Source organism: Ammospiza nelsoni, chromosome 12, assembly GCF_027579445.1.
Source record: "Ammospiza nelsoni isolate bAmmNel1 chromosome 12, bAmmNel1.pri, whole genome shotgun sequence".
Classification (NCBI taxonomy): domain Eukaryota; kingdom Metazoa; phylum Chordata; class Aves; order Passeriformes; family Passerellidae; genus Ammospiza; species Ammospiza nelsoni.
This window is the reverse complement of record NC_080644.1, coordinates 11,868,894-11,884,872: the sequence shown is the minus strand read 5'-3', so window position 1 is coordinate 11,884,872 and position 15,979 is coordinate 11,868,894. Positions and strand designations below refer to the sequence as shown.

At 42.6% G+C, this 15,979-nt stretch overlaps 1 long non-coding RNA gene across 1 annotated transcript in view; it reads left to right on the top strand.

Moving 5' to 3' along the window:
• Nucleotides 1-13,925, top strand: part of LOC132078412 (uncharacterized) — a 33,225-nt gene extending 19,300 nt beyond the window's left edge. The window contains exon 3 of the long non-coding RNA XR_009419273.1: nucleotides 13,659-13,925. This is a non-coding gene — a long non-coding RNA (uncharacterized LOC132078412). The remainder of the gene's footprint in view (nucleotides 1-13,658) is intronic.
• The last annotated feature ends 2,054 nt before the right edge of the window (nucleotides 13,926-15,979 follow it).

Below are 15,979 nucleotides of genomic sequence, written 5' to 3'. Positions count from 1 at the left end.
TTACTTCAAGTCACCCCTTGAGCATTCCTAAATAGGGAAGAATGGTACAAACCTGCTGTTGTTGCCACATTCCCCCTAGAGAAATCTGAAAAAAATCCCCTAACTGAGAAGTGAGTGGATCCCTGCCCCCCAACACTGAGATTATGTGCTGTTTTATAATCACTACAGGGAGAAGCAAGACATGGCAGCTTCCTTTATTACAGATGAGCCAGGATGTGCTCAGTAATCTCCCAGGCCTGTGTTAAATCTGGGCCACCTCTCCAAATTGCAGGTTGATGAGCAGTGCAGCCCAGGAGCAGCGTTAATGTTTTGATGTGTAACACAGATTACAGCAGCTGCTGCTGCTAAGATGCTTGTGCTCCCTGCACTCTGAAGTGCACATCCAGGCCACCAAGGGGGTCCTGATTGTCCTTATTTATTTTTTATAAAGCATTAATGAGACAATTTAAGCCTTGTACTTCTGTGACCAGTTATCCTCAGCTCTGTCTGTACTGCCTTCTATTTTTTTCTTGTAGCTCTTTAGTTTTGTGTTTCCATCTAAAATGGGTAATTCTGTCTTGCTGATCCATATTTTAGTGTACAACAGGGTTTAAATTGGAGGAGGTTGTTGGGTTTAAAGGCTTATGACCCTTGTTTAGGGGATCTAAGCAGCACCAAGGACTGCTGACTGTGGTGCACACTTGCTTTGAGGGGAGAATGTCCACCAAAGAATAGATCCTTCTCCAATGTCCTCATGGAAAACTGACCCAGAAGTGCCAAATGGGACCAGTACAGAAATGGCATAAGTCATAGAAGAGACCTTGATGATTTACCTGGGTTAACACATCAGGAATGACAAATTCTGTGCCTCTGTGTAAGGAGTGATGGTGAATAATCCACCTAAGGAACAGTCTACTTTGAGTTTTGCCGTTCAAAACTCTGCTGCTTTTGAATTATCTCGAAAGTTGACTGAATATACATTGCATAAAGGTATTTGTCCTGGGAATGGGGTGGAACATCCTAGGAATTGGGAGAAAAGCTTTAGCTCCTCTTGATGCTTGTTTGGTACTTTGAAGGATGTGGTGTTGCTGGGCCTGTGGCTGCAGGTGGGATTGCATCTGCAGGTGCTATGGCTCTATTTAAAGAACTATAAACTGTGGGGGCTGCAAGCCAGGTTCTCTGCAGGTCTGGCTGCTTGTGCTGCAGAGGTGCCCATAATGTGGTGCTTAATTGGTTAAGAAAAGGTCAGGAATGTGTTACAATTCAAGAATCTCAATGTTTTGCATGGAGGTACTACCAGTTTTCTGAAATGTCTCCCTTTTGCAAGAATTGTGCAAGCTGATACACAAAATTTAAAATCATAAAGCAAAAGTTCCACAAAACTTCCTGACATGCCAACACCTGACTAACTCACTTCATATTCTGATTTTCATTCATTTAGTCAGTGTCAATCAGCCACAAATTAGATTGTACAGCTGCTATTAAGAGCAAATGTTGTGTTTTGGTCTTTAAAATGCTGGACAAGCACTTTAAAAACCTTTACTGAATTTCAAATATGGCCACGGTAAAATCAGAGCAAGGATTATATTGTCACTTCTCCCTAATATAGAATTATTAAAGCATATAAAGAGAGGAGCAGATCTGGAGGCCAATGCATCATGTGATAGACTTTGTGTCAGGCCACTGAGGGAATGCTGCTCATGGAGGACAGGGCAGAAAGGATCCCTCCCAGGGAAACAAATGGGGATAAAGTGGCAGAAAAGCTGGGCAGGGATTGAAGAGAGTGGAAGAAAGTTGGGCAGGAACTGGAGAGTGTGGCAGAAGAGCTGGGCAGGGATGGAAGGGGGGCAGGAAAGCTGGGCAGGGGTTGAAGAGAGGGGCAGAGAAGCTGGGCAGGGATTGGAGAGTGGCAGAAAAACTGGGCAGGGGTTGAAGGGTGGCAGGAAAAGCTGGACAGGGATTGAATTAGAGTGGCCTCCAATTAGGGCAGAGGTTTGGTGGCTCCCAGCAAAGGGAGCTGGCAGGCACAGCACAGCCCCAGCCATGGCAGAGGGAGGGCTGTGCTGATGAAATAACAACTTTGTGCTGTGGAGAAATCCATGAGCATCCCAGAGGGACCCATTAGGGCAGCAAACAGTGGATGTGTCCTGCACTGGGAGGGCTGTGGGGATGGGGGATGAAGAACACAAGGGGTATTAAGCTGTTTTACAGTCTGTCCTTAAGTGTAATGATTGCTGCAATGCCAAAATGCCACACATAAAACGGGCTCTGATGCACTGAATGCATTTTCTGTGCAGCTCTTAAGAGGTGGCTTTGTCTGTGTATAACTAGAAAATGAAAATGTCAAGAAACATTTCAAGTGCCATTGCTTCTTAGGGAAATTATTAACTTTGCATTGACTGAAAGTGGAGTTCTTCACCTGCCTGAGCCTGGATCCTCTCCTTGCGTTTGTGTGGTGCCTTCCAGGAGCTCCAGAGCAGCAAGGCACACATTAATCTGTAACCTGAGCTGGGGCTTTTACACCAGCAGTGAGCCTGAGTCATTTGTGTAGTGCCAGCACAGACTGAAGGGTCTGAAAGAGATGGGCTGCACGTGGGTGAGCAGAGCCATCAAAGCACAGCTTTTTGTTGTGCTGCAAGCATCTTAGGAAGGACGCTTATTCAATTATTTTCTTTCCCTCCACTCTCCCCTGGAGCAGGGATACAAAAGGAAACAAAGACTGAAGAGTGAGACTATAATTTTGTGGCATTACAAGGACACTTACTTTGTTCAATTCCTTGCTTTTTTCTTCTCGATATTGTTTCACACTACTTTTATTTCAAGTTGGTGCTTTAGCTCCTTGCAGATTGCACCCCTGAAAGGGTGACCTGGGTGAGTTGTGTGTAGTATGAGTTAAATATGGCAAGCAGCAAACTCTGCAAAGAGATGGAAAACTTTGCCTGTGCACACCAAGTTTATGAAAAGTCTACATTAAAAAAAAAATAGCCCTTGGATCTCAAGAGTTTTATCAAATATTGGAGGAATTATCCTTATTCCATGCACAGGAACTGGTGACAGAGACAACAGCAGATGAGGAGTGTGTGTGACCAATCCAAGCCAGTCCTGTAGTCAGCAAACTGAATGTGTGGGGACTGATTTGAACCCCCCCAGAGGAAGCTGTTACAGCTTTTAGCCTATAAATCAGTGGGACACTGGGTTATTCTGCCTTTAAAGGAAATGGTGCCAAGCAGAACCTGTCGAGTTGTGAACTCACAGCCCCACCAAGGGTGCTATTGAAAAATGAACTCCCAGCCCCATCAAGGGTGCCATTCAAAAATGAGTCTGTCTGACCAAGCAGCAAACAGGAGGGCAGCCAACTTGGTGTGAGTTACCACCTGCATCCCATGGAGAGATGTGGGTTTGCGGTGGAGGATTCTTGCTGGCTTCTGTCAGCCAGCCAGATTATTCTTGCTCCTCCAGATTATTCTTGCTCCTCCAGATTAATCTGGCTGTGTGCCAGATTATTCTGGAGGAGCAAGACCCTGGGCTTTGTTGGCTTCAGGGCTGTTTTTCTTTGGTTGGCAGCCAGCAACTTGCTATGCTACTATCCTGCTCCTCAGACAAATGAAGCAGCAGTGAGGATGGAGAAAGAAGTGGCAGCAATGTCACAGACATCTTTTTATGACAATCCTTTCCTTAAGATTTTTTCCTCCTGAAAAGCTGAGAGGCCTCAGGAACAAAATGTAAACAAGGATTATCTGCTGCTGTGGAATGCAACAGGTGCATCTGTGATTGGCCCATGTTGGTTGTTTCTAATTAATGGCCAATCACAGTCAGCTGGTTTGGACAGACAGCTGAGCCACAAACCTTTGTTATCATTCTTTCCTATTCTATTCTTAGCTAGCCTTCTGATGAAATCCTTTCTTCTATTCTTTTAGTATAGTTTTAATGTAATATATATCATAAAATAATAAATCAAGCCTCCTGAAACATGGAGTCAGATCCTCGTCTCTTTCCTCATCCTGGGACCCCTGTGAACACGGTCACACAGCAGCACTGGCAGGAAATGCCCCTCAGATTCGCATGTGCTTGGTGAGCCAGAAGATCCTGCAGGGTGTTCTGGGGATGGAAGTGGCAGTGCTCAGCTCTGCCATGACAGGAGATGCATTCCCTCCCTCCTGTGATGACTGAAGTGGGAGCTGGGCTGTGTGCCAGACCTGTAGCCTGTGGCATTGGGCTGAAGAGATAAGAATTCACAGAAATGTAGAGCACCATAAAGTGTATGAGAAAAATTGAAATGACAAAGTTCTTCCAGTAGAACTTCCATAACTGGAAGCGTTTCAAGCTGTTCCATCCTCCCTGATAACTACAGGCAGCTTTCATGCTCCCTTATCTTCTCCTGCCATGTATGCAATTATCAGAAATGTTTGTTGGAAAAACTTCCCCCCTTGGTTGGGTTTTCTGTTCTGTGTGAAATCCTTACAGCCAAACTGAGTGTGCACATAGGGGTTTTCTCTCAGAGGTTTGAGCACTGATGTCTCCATATCTCAAACACTGGTTGTAAATGTAGCAGGGTTTGGGGTTTACAGGCACCCAGAGTCCAGGGTGGTCAGTGTGCACCCACAGAAGCCACACAGTTGGTCTAAAAACCAAGATATTGCTTGTTTGCAAATGCCTGATGCAGAGTTTTGCATATGCAAATTGTTTTTGAAGGCATTCTGTCCTGCTAAAGAACAGCTTGGGTGCTGAAATACAGCTACTACTTCATTGGCAGAGTTTTCTGATGTATGAGGAAAACTTAAGATGAGCTGGGAAAACATCATTTGCCTCCTGTGATCCTCCCCCCATGCTTGCTTTTCACAGAATCATTCTGTCTTGTAGTGAGCTGAGCATTTTGGGGAAGGAAGTGGCACAGAGAGGACCTGAATCCTTCAGTGGGGCCCTTGTGACTTCAGCAGGGATGAGGATTTAGGATTTCATTGGTTCCCATCACGAGGGATGGTGTTGCTGTGGCACTGTGATACTCCTGGTGCTCAGGAGCCAAACCTGTACATCTGTACTCTTTAAAAGCCATCAGTTGCTCTCCTTTGCCAATGGATAAATTATTTGACTTCTTAGGCCATTAAAAATTATCTTAGTGTCATTTGTCACAGTTTCAAAAGAGCGCTGCTAATCAACAGGCCATTCCTTCAAAATTAACTTAGCTAAACAGCAGGAGGGATGAGCAAGGTGTGATCTTGGCCCTATCACTATATATCACAATTCTCATTTCTTCTTCCAATTCCTAGAAAGCAGGATTGTTTTTCAGAACCAGAATTTGGGGATGTTTTGCTGGAACATGCTTGAATTTCTATGACAATCCTTTTACCATGGTTTTTCTTGTTCTTGATGCTGTGGGTAGGATTAGAGGAGCTCAGGAGTGAATGTGTGTGTGTGTCTGGTCTCCATCCCTCCTTGTGCTCCTCTGCCAGCAGAAGAAAAGGGAAAGGATAAAGTGTAAATTTGCCAGATCAGGCTGATCTTTTGAGTGTCATCAGGCTGACAGAGCTCTCCAGGACAATCCAATAGTGGAATGGGTTCAGTAAATTTTCCAAGCCCTGTAGTTCAGAATGCATTCCACACTGCTCTGATGCTGGACTTGGGCATGGTGGCACTGCCAGCTGGGGGAACCCTGAGCTTCTGAAATTCTCATTCCATGGTGGTGTGTCACTGTCATATTTTCTGAAAAAACCCTTTGCCAGGATTTCTTCTCCTGGGAAGATGAGAAACCTCAGAGAAAAAACAATATTATCTCATTTGCTGCTCCCTGTTTTGCTGCTTTGGAATGTGGCTGGAGATTGTTTACCAACAGGTGAATGTTTCATTGGTTCCCTGTGAATTGTTTTTATTTAATGACCAATCACCATCAGCTGTGTTGGACTCTGAGGAGTCAGTCATGAGCTTTCATTATCATTCTTGTTAAGCTTTCTGATGCATCCTTTCTCTATTCTTTAGTATAGTTTTAGTATAGCATTCTTTTATATAATATAGATGATAAAATAATAAATCAGCCTTCTAAGAACATGGAGTAGATTCTCAATTCCTCCTTCATCCTGAGGACCCCAGTAAGTACCACAGTGGGGGGATTTACATTCCCAGGTGTAAGTGGTGCTATCTGTTAGACACACAATGCAATTTTTTGTTTTTATGCTGTAATAGGAATAAATCTAACCATCATGAAGACTTCTGTATTGCACATAGCCTGTTTTCTATAATGTATGCATGCACACCGGTGTGTGTTTTTCCTTTGCACTGCAGGATGTTGCAGGACTCTGCCTTATTTAAGTCTCCAGCAGTAGAAAAATCACACCAGGTTCATTAGGAAAGGCCATAAATATGTTTTTTTGGAGTAGGGATGCAAAAGGGATGAGGAGGAATGGGAGGGTGAAACAACATTGACATTTATGAGTGAATGGATGGTAATAAATGGATGTTGTAGCAAGAGCCAGAGTGATACTTTTCTCTTCTTACTGACATTCAGTGATGCTTTGAAGACAGCAGGAAGCTTTGCTTTGAATCCCCAGCATATCAAAATTAGATAATTTAAATTTATTTTTTTTATAAATTTACCTTATCCTGGAGCAGTTTTTATTAAAGATGCTAATTGCCCAGACCCTGACTAATGCAGGCTGCACTGTGCTGCTGGATTATTCTCCTCTGTGCCTTCTGAAATAAAGCAAGGCAAAAATGAAAGCAGGAGATGTAAGTACCCTTTTAGTGCTTTAATACTGCAAATGCCATTGCAAGTGGAATTTAGCCTGAAGCCAGGGCACCATGGGCAGAGAGCTCTGTTCCCTATTAGCACATCTGAACCAAGTGTGCCGGACACAAAATCCTTCATCAAGGAGCTGCTACAAGTTTTTGTTCTGCCTCTAACGTGTGGAGTTGCACACTGAATTTTATAGATGTGTATCTGTATGTGTGAACTGGGTCACAATATCCTGGCATCACTGATATTTCAGCTTTATTAATGACATAATTAATGGCAGGATATGGGGTGGCTGTCCTGCAGCTGGTGGCTGTGTGTTTGTGCCCTTCACGTTTGTGGGGGATGCTGCCTCCACCCCATGCCACAGCAGCAGCTGCTTGGCCGTGTTAGTGAGTGTTGCATCTGGGATAAAAGGGACTTGAAAGTCTCAGTGACAGCCTGCTGCACGCTTCCTCCTTTGTTGCTTTAAGGCAGCCTTCAGTTTTTCCTTTTAATTTTCTTGCATAAATCGAATGTCTTAAAATATCAACACTTCCTAATGACTTTTTTTTTCCCTCAAACCGAGCCTTATTTCCCTCTAACCATTTTAAAAAATCCTCATACTTGTCAGATTTATCTCTTTCAAGTATTTAGATGCCTCTTTAATAGATTAACTGTTTGACCATTTTCTTTTATGCTTCCTTTATTGGTGAGGAAAGAAACTATAGATTTTTTTTTTCCAGGCAAAAATAAGTCTATGGGGCAGCAGTGTTTATGCTGGATGAGAGCCTGGGAATCTTAACTGCTTTCTTCACAGACTGTAAGCACAACCAACTTAATGTCTCTTTATGGATTACATTGAATTGTAACTCTTCAGTGTTCCTGGTGCTTATTTAGATGATTTTTTTTTAAGGATGCTGAATGATTCCATGCACCATGCACGGTATATTTTCATTGTCCTTGTAATTTATATTTTAATGTACTTTTGCTTTTTATAAGCTCTGCCAGTTTAACTGATGACTTATCTTGCTGGTTTTTATGTGGGGAGAATAATTAAAGATACAGCAGCTCTGGTGGAGCCCAGACTCTTGCCCACATTGCACAAAGAGTTTTTTCTCCCTGGATTCACCCAGTGTTCCCATTTTACTGTTGTACCCTCTGAATCCTGTACTTGCTGGCTCTTTGCTGGCATAGGGGTGACCTGGGAGAAGCAGACTGTGTGCTGTGCCTTTTGCTGGGCTTTCTGGAAGGATCCTGCTTGCCCTGGCTGGTGGGACTGTGTGAATCCATCACTGGGTTCAATCAGATTAAACTCAGCTCAGGTGGGAGCTCAGGGAGTCAGCACCAGTTAGGGTGGCTGGGATTTATCCCTGTCTCATCCTCCTCTAATTCAATAGTTTACTGAATATCTTTCAAGTTTCAGGGCAAGAGAAGGGGTTTTAAAGGGTTTCAACTTGCTGAGCTCAGGCATAGCTCTGGTGCCAAGGATGTTTGGAATGAGTGGTTTCATTCACAGCACCTTACTCTGGGTGCAGGGAGTGGTGAGTGTGTCTGAAATACAAATTTTCAGAGGAAATGGGATCACTCAAGTACTGACCAAGGTGTACATTTGCTTCCCAGAGCAATTGGAAATGTAAATTGGCTTTTCTAAGTCAATTAGTGTTAATTTGGGTGGCTTAAATGGCTAATGGCAAGCAGAACTTTTTGTACCCCTGGTGAGGTGAGTAGCTGTTGAAAGAGTAGTAAATTTTTTATGGGGTTCTAAAAAGAATGTAGAAATACTCTTTTTGTTCTTGCCTATGCACTGAAGTGTACCATATTCAAGTCTAAGTGTCTGAGCTGCCACAGGAACTGTTCTCATATTTGTCACTAATTTGCCAGTTATTTTAACTTGTATATCCTGTAACCTCTTGTAGTAGCAGTGCCTGTGATAGAAGACATGTTAAAATGTGTTTTAGAGATACATCTGCAATACTCTGTGGATCTGGAGAGCTCTACAAAGCAGCTGGAAACCAAATTGTTCCTCACTGGTGATTCCAGCTCTGTTCAAAGCAGGAGCCTTACAGGTGCAGGCTCAGGTGTTTTCACGCTGTTTTTAGAGTCTTTTGGAATAAATAAAGTCTCTGCAGGTCAGTGCTGGCATTCGGGGAGCTCTCCTCAGCCATACAAACTGTAGGGTCTCACTGACATTAATGACTTGCCCTTACCTGGAACTTGGTTTGTGCAACATCCCAGCTAAGGCAGAGAGAGGGAGGAAGGAATGATTGATCAAGGCTCAGTTCTGGTGAGAGAAGCTTGTATCCTACCAAAATATGTTCATTGAATTGCAATTTCTTTCCTCAGTCCCGGTTTGAATAGAGGGAATTTGGAGAACAAAGGTACGTGAATAGCAATCTCTGTGCTTATTCATTGCAATTTGTCTTGAGTCTTTCAGATGAAAGATGCTGTGAAAGACTCAAAATACCCTGTAAAATAAAACAAGACCTGCCTGGAAGGTGTAACAGACCTAAGTGAGTTAACACGTGCTCCATGGGCTCAGCTGAAGCCTCCAGGGCAGATCTCAGCTCCCAGAAAGCTGAGCTGGGTGAGGGGAAGCAGAGCTGTGAGCACTGAGGAGTGAGCTTTTATGTTCTGATGGCTCTTTATCACCTGCCATTTCTGGGGAGCCTTCCCACTGGGTTGCTATTAGCTGTATAAAATGTGTGTGTGGCATTCACATTCTCTGAAAAATCCCTTCACACCCAGGATTTTTCTCCTGGGAAGCCTCAGAGAAAAGGAAAACAATTCTTCTCTCATTTGCTTCTCCTGTGTTGTGCTCACATTGGAATGTGTTTGGGGATTGTTTACCCACAGGTGATTGTTCCATTGCATTCTGCTGGGAATTGTTTTCACTCTTTGGCCAATCAGGGCCAAGCTGTGTCAGGGCTCTGGAGAGAGTCACCAGTTTTCATTATTATCTTTTGAGCATTCTGTAAGTATCCTTTCTGTATTCTTTAGTATAGTATAGCATTCTTTAATATAATATGGTATCATAAAGTAATAAATGAGCTTTCTGAGAACATGGAGTCAGATTCATCATTCCTGCCTTTGTCTTGGGGCAACACAAATACAATATATGCCTTCAGGAAGGTGTAGGAACATCATGAGCTCCTTTAGTTTTGCCTCTGAAAAAGCTGCATGCTGGGCAAGGGAAAACAAAGAAGTGTGTGTTTACAAATTGACAGAGAAGAGAATAAACTCATATACAAAATTAAAAGGTCCTGTTTAGCTTCTTAAGAGAAGCTTATTTTGATATTATTTGTGTTAATTAAGGTGACATGCCCTGTGCTGTCATTTTTGTGGCACTGTTTCAGTAGACAGGTGTCACTGTCATATTTTCTGGAAAAATCCCCTTGCCCGGGATTATTTTCCTGGGAAGCTGAGAAGCCTCAGAAAAATGAAAACAATAATTACCTGATTTGCTTCTCCTGTGTTTGCTGCTTTGGAATGTGGTTGGAGATTGTTTATCCAACATGTGAATTGTTTTGACTTAGTGACCAATCATGGTCAGGCTATGTTGGGGTGCTGGAAGGAGTAATGAGTTTGCTTTAGTATCTTTTAGCCTTCTGTCTGTGTCTTTTCTCTATTCTTTAGAATAGTTTAGTATAGTATTTTTTAATATGATATAGATTATAAAATAATAAATTAGCCTTCTAAGAACATGGAGTCAGATTCATCATTTCCTCCCCTCGACAGGGGTCTCAGAAAACACCACAGACAGATATCTTTACAAATTCAGCAATATGCCACATTCAAGAGCTCAGTCATGTGAGTTTGGTCTTCAGCATCCCCAGTGATTATTTCGCTGTTTCAAGTGCTGTAACCTTTTTATTAAAGATGGTGGTGGTGGAAATGATGTTGCTGAGGTTTTGTGGTTTGCCTCTTTTTTTTCCCCCCTCATTGTGGTTGGGCAGAGGAGAAAACTTGCCAAGTTTTTCAACTTGTCTGGTTTAGCCTTGCAGACACTGCTCCTTGTTATGCTGCTCTCTATTACATTAAGAAGCTCTTTAGGAGCTGGTATCTCTTCCCCAAGGACACACTTGTAATCAAGTCCCTTCCAATCTTTTTGATAAAATAACCAGAGTGATCTTTTGCCTACTCTCTGTTATGAGACACTTTCTGGCCCTAAAACAAATCTTCTGCTTTCCATAGCATCTTGACTTTTTTACTGTGTTTTTCCAATATTGTCAGTGAATATTGGTTTTAAAGGTACCAGTATCTGTCGTGTGCAGTGGTGGGAAGAGCTGCTGTTCCTGTCTCATAAATCCAAGAAAGCCTTAAAATTGCACAGGTCATTAGTGCTTTATTACTGGTTTTGTGCTTCATTATTGGTATTGTTACTGAGAGTATGAACCATTAATCTCCCTCGACTTGTCCACTTTCCAAAATTTCCCAATCCACCAATAGTCCTGCCCTTTCCTAGAGCAGCCCTGCCTGGAACTGCACTGAAATCCCAGTTGTGGGAGTGGATGTGTCCCTGTGAATCCCTCCAGGCTGCTGGGTGGGACAGACCTTCCTGATCAGCATCTCCCAGTTCACAAACTCTTGTGCTGGAGGTGTTGAGTTCACCCCAGCTGCTGATAAACACTGGTGTCTGATACACTGAGCTGCTCCTTGCTGGAGAGCTCATGACAAAACTCAGATCACAGCTCCTGACAACCACTGTGAAGCAATCAACTCTCTATTTCTTACTCTGCTTTAATTTCCTTATAGCTTACAGTATCTATTAGGGAATTGTGTGCATTATTAAATCAAGCACCTTAAAGCCCTCAAAACCTCACATCTGCCAAGGTCAGCCTGATGAAGGGATATCAACCCAACCTTCTATAAATTCCTGCCCCTTAATTTATCCTCAGTCACAAATCTGGACACATTTTTTCCTTTTTTGCCTAAGATTTATCCCAGAGCAAACCAGTTTTTGTGCAGCTGAGTCACTTCCCTTGCCTTACATGGATATTGGTGTGATATTATCAGTCTTCAGAGATGTATTAAAATTAGCACCAGCATGTCAACCATGTCCCATGGTGCTTTCAGCGAGTTCCTGTTGTTATCCTTTGAGTTGCTCTTGATTGCAGCTGCAGCATGAAGTACTTTGTCTTTCTCAAGTGATACAAGTATATCCTCCTTCTTCACTCAAAATGCAAATGCAAAAATATTTATTGAACTTTTCTGTCATTATTAATAATTTTGCCCTTCTTCTGCAGCAATGGGCCCATGCCAATGATAAAAATCTCATTAAGCTTTAAAACGACACCTCTTTGTCATACTTATCCCTTGTGCTGTGTGTTTTCCCTGGTGCCTTTTGATTGTTTTATCAGTTATTCTCCATTTTACAGTCTTGTGTCCATTGTCCTCTATTAGTTTGTAATAATCTGAGTTTCTCATCTCATGCTGTGGGGAATGTTGGCTCCTTGTTAACCCCATCAGAGGTGATAAGGATAAATCTCCTCAGATAACTGAGCACTGGAGCAGCTCTGGGACTGACCTATTGCATGTGAGCCACCTGTGACTCAGCCAATGAAATCTGATGCTTATTTTACAGCAAATCAACTTTTAAGTTTTTTTTTTTTCTAGTGCCACCTAAGGGAATTAATTTTAAATTCACTGGGATTTATTGGAAGCTTAATGCTACCTTTGAGTCTCTTTAAACTCCCAGCCTGATTTCTTTTTTTCTAAGTGTCATGAATATATGTGTAAGTGCTCTTGACTTTGGTATTTCTGACAAAATTGTAACAATCCACTTCTGGAAATTGTTGGGATTTGGTGCTGAAGTGGAATTGTGTAACACCCAACACCATGGAGCACACAATATGTGCCAGACAGAACTGGATGTGTTCTAGGCCTGATGCTGTATCCTTCTTATTTTCAGGGACATTTTTTAGGATTTGGAGGGGGAAAGATGGTAAATATTGCAGAGAGCTCAGGTTGCACCAACCTGTGATCACTGGCAGTGCTTAATTTGATGTTCTTGCTGAGTGAACTGGATTTTTATAAACTTTGCTATGGTTGTGCCCTCAAGTTCAGAGGAAATCTTGTCTATCTGCAGAGGGAAGCAGAGCTGAGGGCTTGTGCCTTGTATGAGCTGCGTTGTTGCTGTATGACATGGACAGGGAAATTTAATCTTTGCTTTGCCTAAGCTTTAAAGCTAAAAATAGTTCACCTGTTGTGTAAGGGACACTTGAATTGTATTAACCAGGACTTGGGGAAGGCTGTGAGAGTGTAATGGGGGTGTCACGTACATGGCAGTGCTGGACTACATAACCTGCATTTTATTTTTAACCCTATTTCCTCTGCTTAGAGGGCTGAAGGAGGGGAAATTCACTCCTGGCCCAAGCAATGAGGGTGAGGTGAAACACTTCCTAACTGGAAACCACTTGTCTGGCAATTAGTAACCCCTTCCCATGTGAGATTTCTCTGATTACACAGATTTTGGAAGTTGTGCTCTTACAATTTCACTTGTTAAGATATTGCTTTTACTGCAGACTGAACAGGTTTATTTCTGGCCCTAGCAGAAAGCAATTACTGCAGCTACAAAAACATTGAGTATTAAACTAGAATTCTCAGCCTGAGAATTTTTGGACCCATCTTTTTTTGCTTCTGGTGAAGCAGAATTTGGTGGTGCTATACCAACAGGAATTGGATATTCACTGTTTTGATTTTAAAACAACAAAAAGCACCCTTAAATTCCCCAACCCTATAAAAATCTAAACTATGGTTTGAGACTTCATGCATGTCAAGGTGGGTTTTGTTGGTATGGTGTAGAGTAACTGGGTTTGTGGGGTTTTTTTGGGGTGAGTTTTTATGATCTTGATTTTAGTACAGTGGTGTCTTACATTGATATTTTATGTATGAGGGCTGGCTGGAGATTTGGTGGTAGGATTTTTAATTTAAAGGTGAAGTGAAATTTTAGCTGAGGATGTTGTTTCCTGTCTAGGTGCCCGGTCTGAATTCAGTCCTGCATCCACCCAAACCAGTGGCAATCCTGTGTCAGCTTCCTGGGCTCAGAACTGGATGGTTTCAAACAGCAGCATAACCTTTGGTTGATTACAGGAATAGAAAAAGTGCAACAAACACTGAATGAATTCAAAAAGATTTGTGCAAACACCGATTTCTACATGTGTTTGTGGAGTTCTTGCTGCCACTCAGCTCCTTTATGTGCCTCTGGTTCTGAGGGGTTTTCATGGCTTTTGTTTAGTGAGGTATTTCAGCTGGGCATGGCTATTTCAGCTGACAAACCTGGATCAGCTGGTTTGATGCAATTCTTGCTCAGGGTTAATGGAAAACCAATTTTGGCACTGTAGTCTAGGGGGTTTGAAGCCAGGCTGAGCCTCCAAGTCTGGAATCAGCTCTCTTGGGATGTGGCAGGAGTGCTGCACAAACCCATTGCTGTAGCAAGTGAATCAAGCACCTGGAAGTCTGTCTGAAGCTAGTTTAAACAAATTCTTGAAACCTTTCCATCTATTTTTACTAAAAGCTCAGCTTTTGAAAAGAAGCTCTGATTATTCACTAAGTTTCCCATCCTTGGGTTTTGTTGGACTGCTGTGAGCCATAAGGATACTGATAACAGGGCATTAATTACATGTTTTAGCTCTAAAACTGGTTCTGCTCTGCACCTCTTCAGTGTGTTGGCAGCACTTGACCCCTGTTTTCCTGTCTGTCAAATGAAGATAATGATGCTGCTCTGCTCAGCACAGTGATAAAATACTTGAATGTGTACAAAAAGATGGCAGCTGAAAAAGAAGCTTTAAAAAGTTTAGGTGTGCCTACATGTCATGTAGATAATCAGGAGAGTTTGTGCACTTGGTTTGAGTGGGAGTGTGAGAGCCACACCTTGCCATAGCAGGAGGGCTGGAAATGAGGTGAGTTCTCTGCTTTCAGAGAAAACTCTCAAATGCTGTTTTCTATTAGGTGGTAAAGCTGATGGTTTGGGCACTGAGAGCCTTGCCAGGTTCCCAGTAGGGGACTGATTCTTCACACGGCTTTGAGTGCACAGCCACTTACTAACTTCCCAGGCTAAAATGCTTTCTCCCATCAAAAGCTTAGAGCTTTGTGTTGTTGAGTTTTTTTTTAATTATTTTTTTTTTAAGAGACTCTGTGTAAGTGAGCTGGAAATATCATCAGTAGCTGTGATTCAAGTGAAATTCCTGCTGCTAATTACACAGGCTTTTTGCTAAAGGTAGTAAATAGAAATCATTCATGGGTCCTTAGAGGCCTCAAAATCATTCAGTATTCAGGGTAAATGTATCAGGGAGCTTCATAAGAGAATAATTTTAAAACAAAGCCTGGTCAGCTCTTTAATAATTTACTGATTGTGATAGGAAGGAGAATATCTAATAACCAGCAAGATTGGCTTTCAAGTAGAAAATAAATTAGTGTTAGAGGAGCGTTTTTTCAAAGAATCATAATTACTATTAGAGAAACATTTGGTTATCATATCAGTGCCTGATTGCTTTACAAGCACTTACAGAGGCAAAGGCACTTTATGTGATTGTTTAGGAAGCTGCAAAGACAAATTTATTCACATGACACTTGTCTGAACCAGGGAGCTCTCAGCAGCCTTATCAAGTCCAGGCTTAAAATGCTGCAAGTGGTGCAGTGAAAGGTTTTTGTATCTGATGGCCACCTATGTTCACTGCTCTGCCATGGGAAGGGAGGCTCCTGGACCCACAAAGATGCTCCAAGGACTGGAACACCTTTTCTATGAGGCCTGGGGTACTCAGTCTGAAGAAGAGAAGGTTCCAGAAGGCACCAGAGCCCCTCTAGTGTCTAAGGGGGCTCCAAGAGAGCTGGAGAGGGGCTCTGGAGTGACAGGACAAGGGGAAATGGCTTTAAACTGAAAGAAGTTAGATTTAGATTGAATATTGGGAAGGAATTCATCCCTGTGAGGGTGGGCAGGCCCTGGCACAGGGTGCCCAGAGAAGCTGTGGCTGCTCCAACCGTGGAAATGTCCAAGGCCAGGCTGGACAGGGCTTGGAGCACCCTGGTGTTGCCATAGACATGAAATAAAATTATGCAGACACTGGAACCTCCAAGGCAAAAAGGACAGTTTAATTTCGGACTCCAACATTTACATATTTTCAGAAGTGACAGTGGATTGGAGGATGACAGTGCTACCTCTCCAATGACACTGGGCAAACTAACAGCCCATCAAATTTCTCCTCTTCCAGATAAGAATGTAAAACAATTATTTACATAAAACTGCGTGAGAAAGTTTGTTACAAGAATGTAAACATCAGAAGACTTAGAAGAACAGGG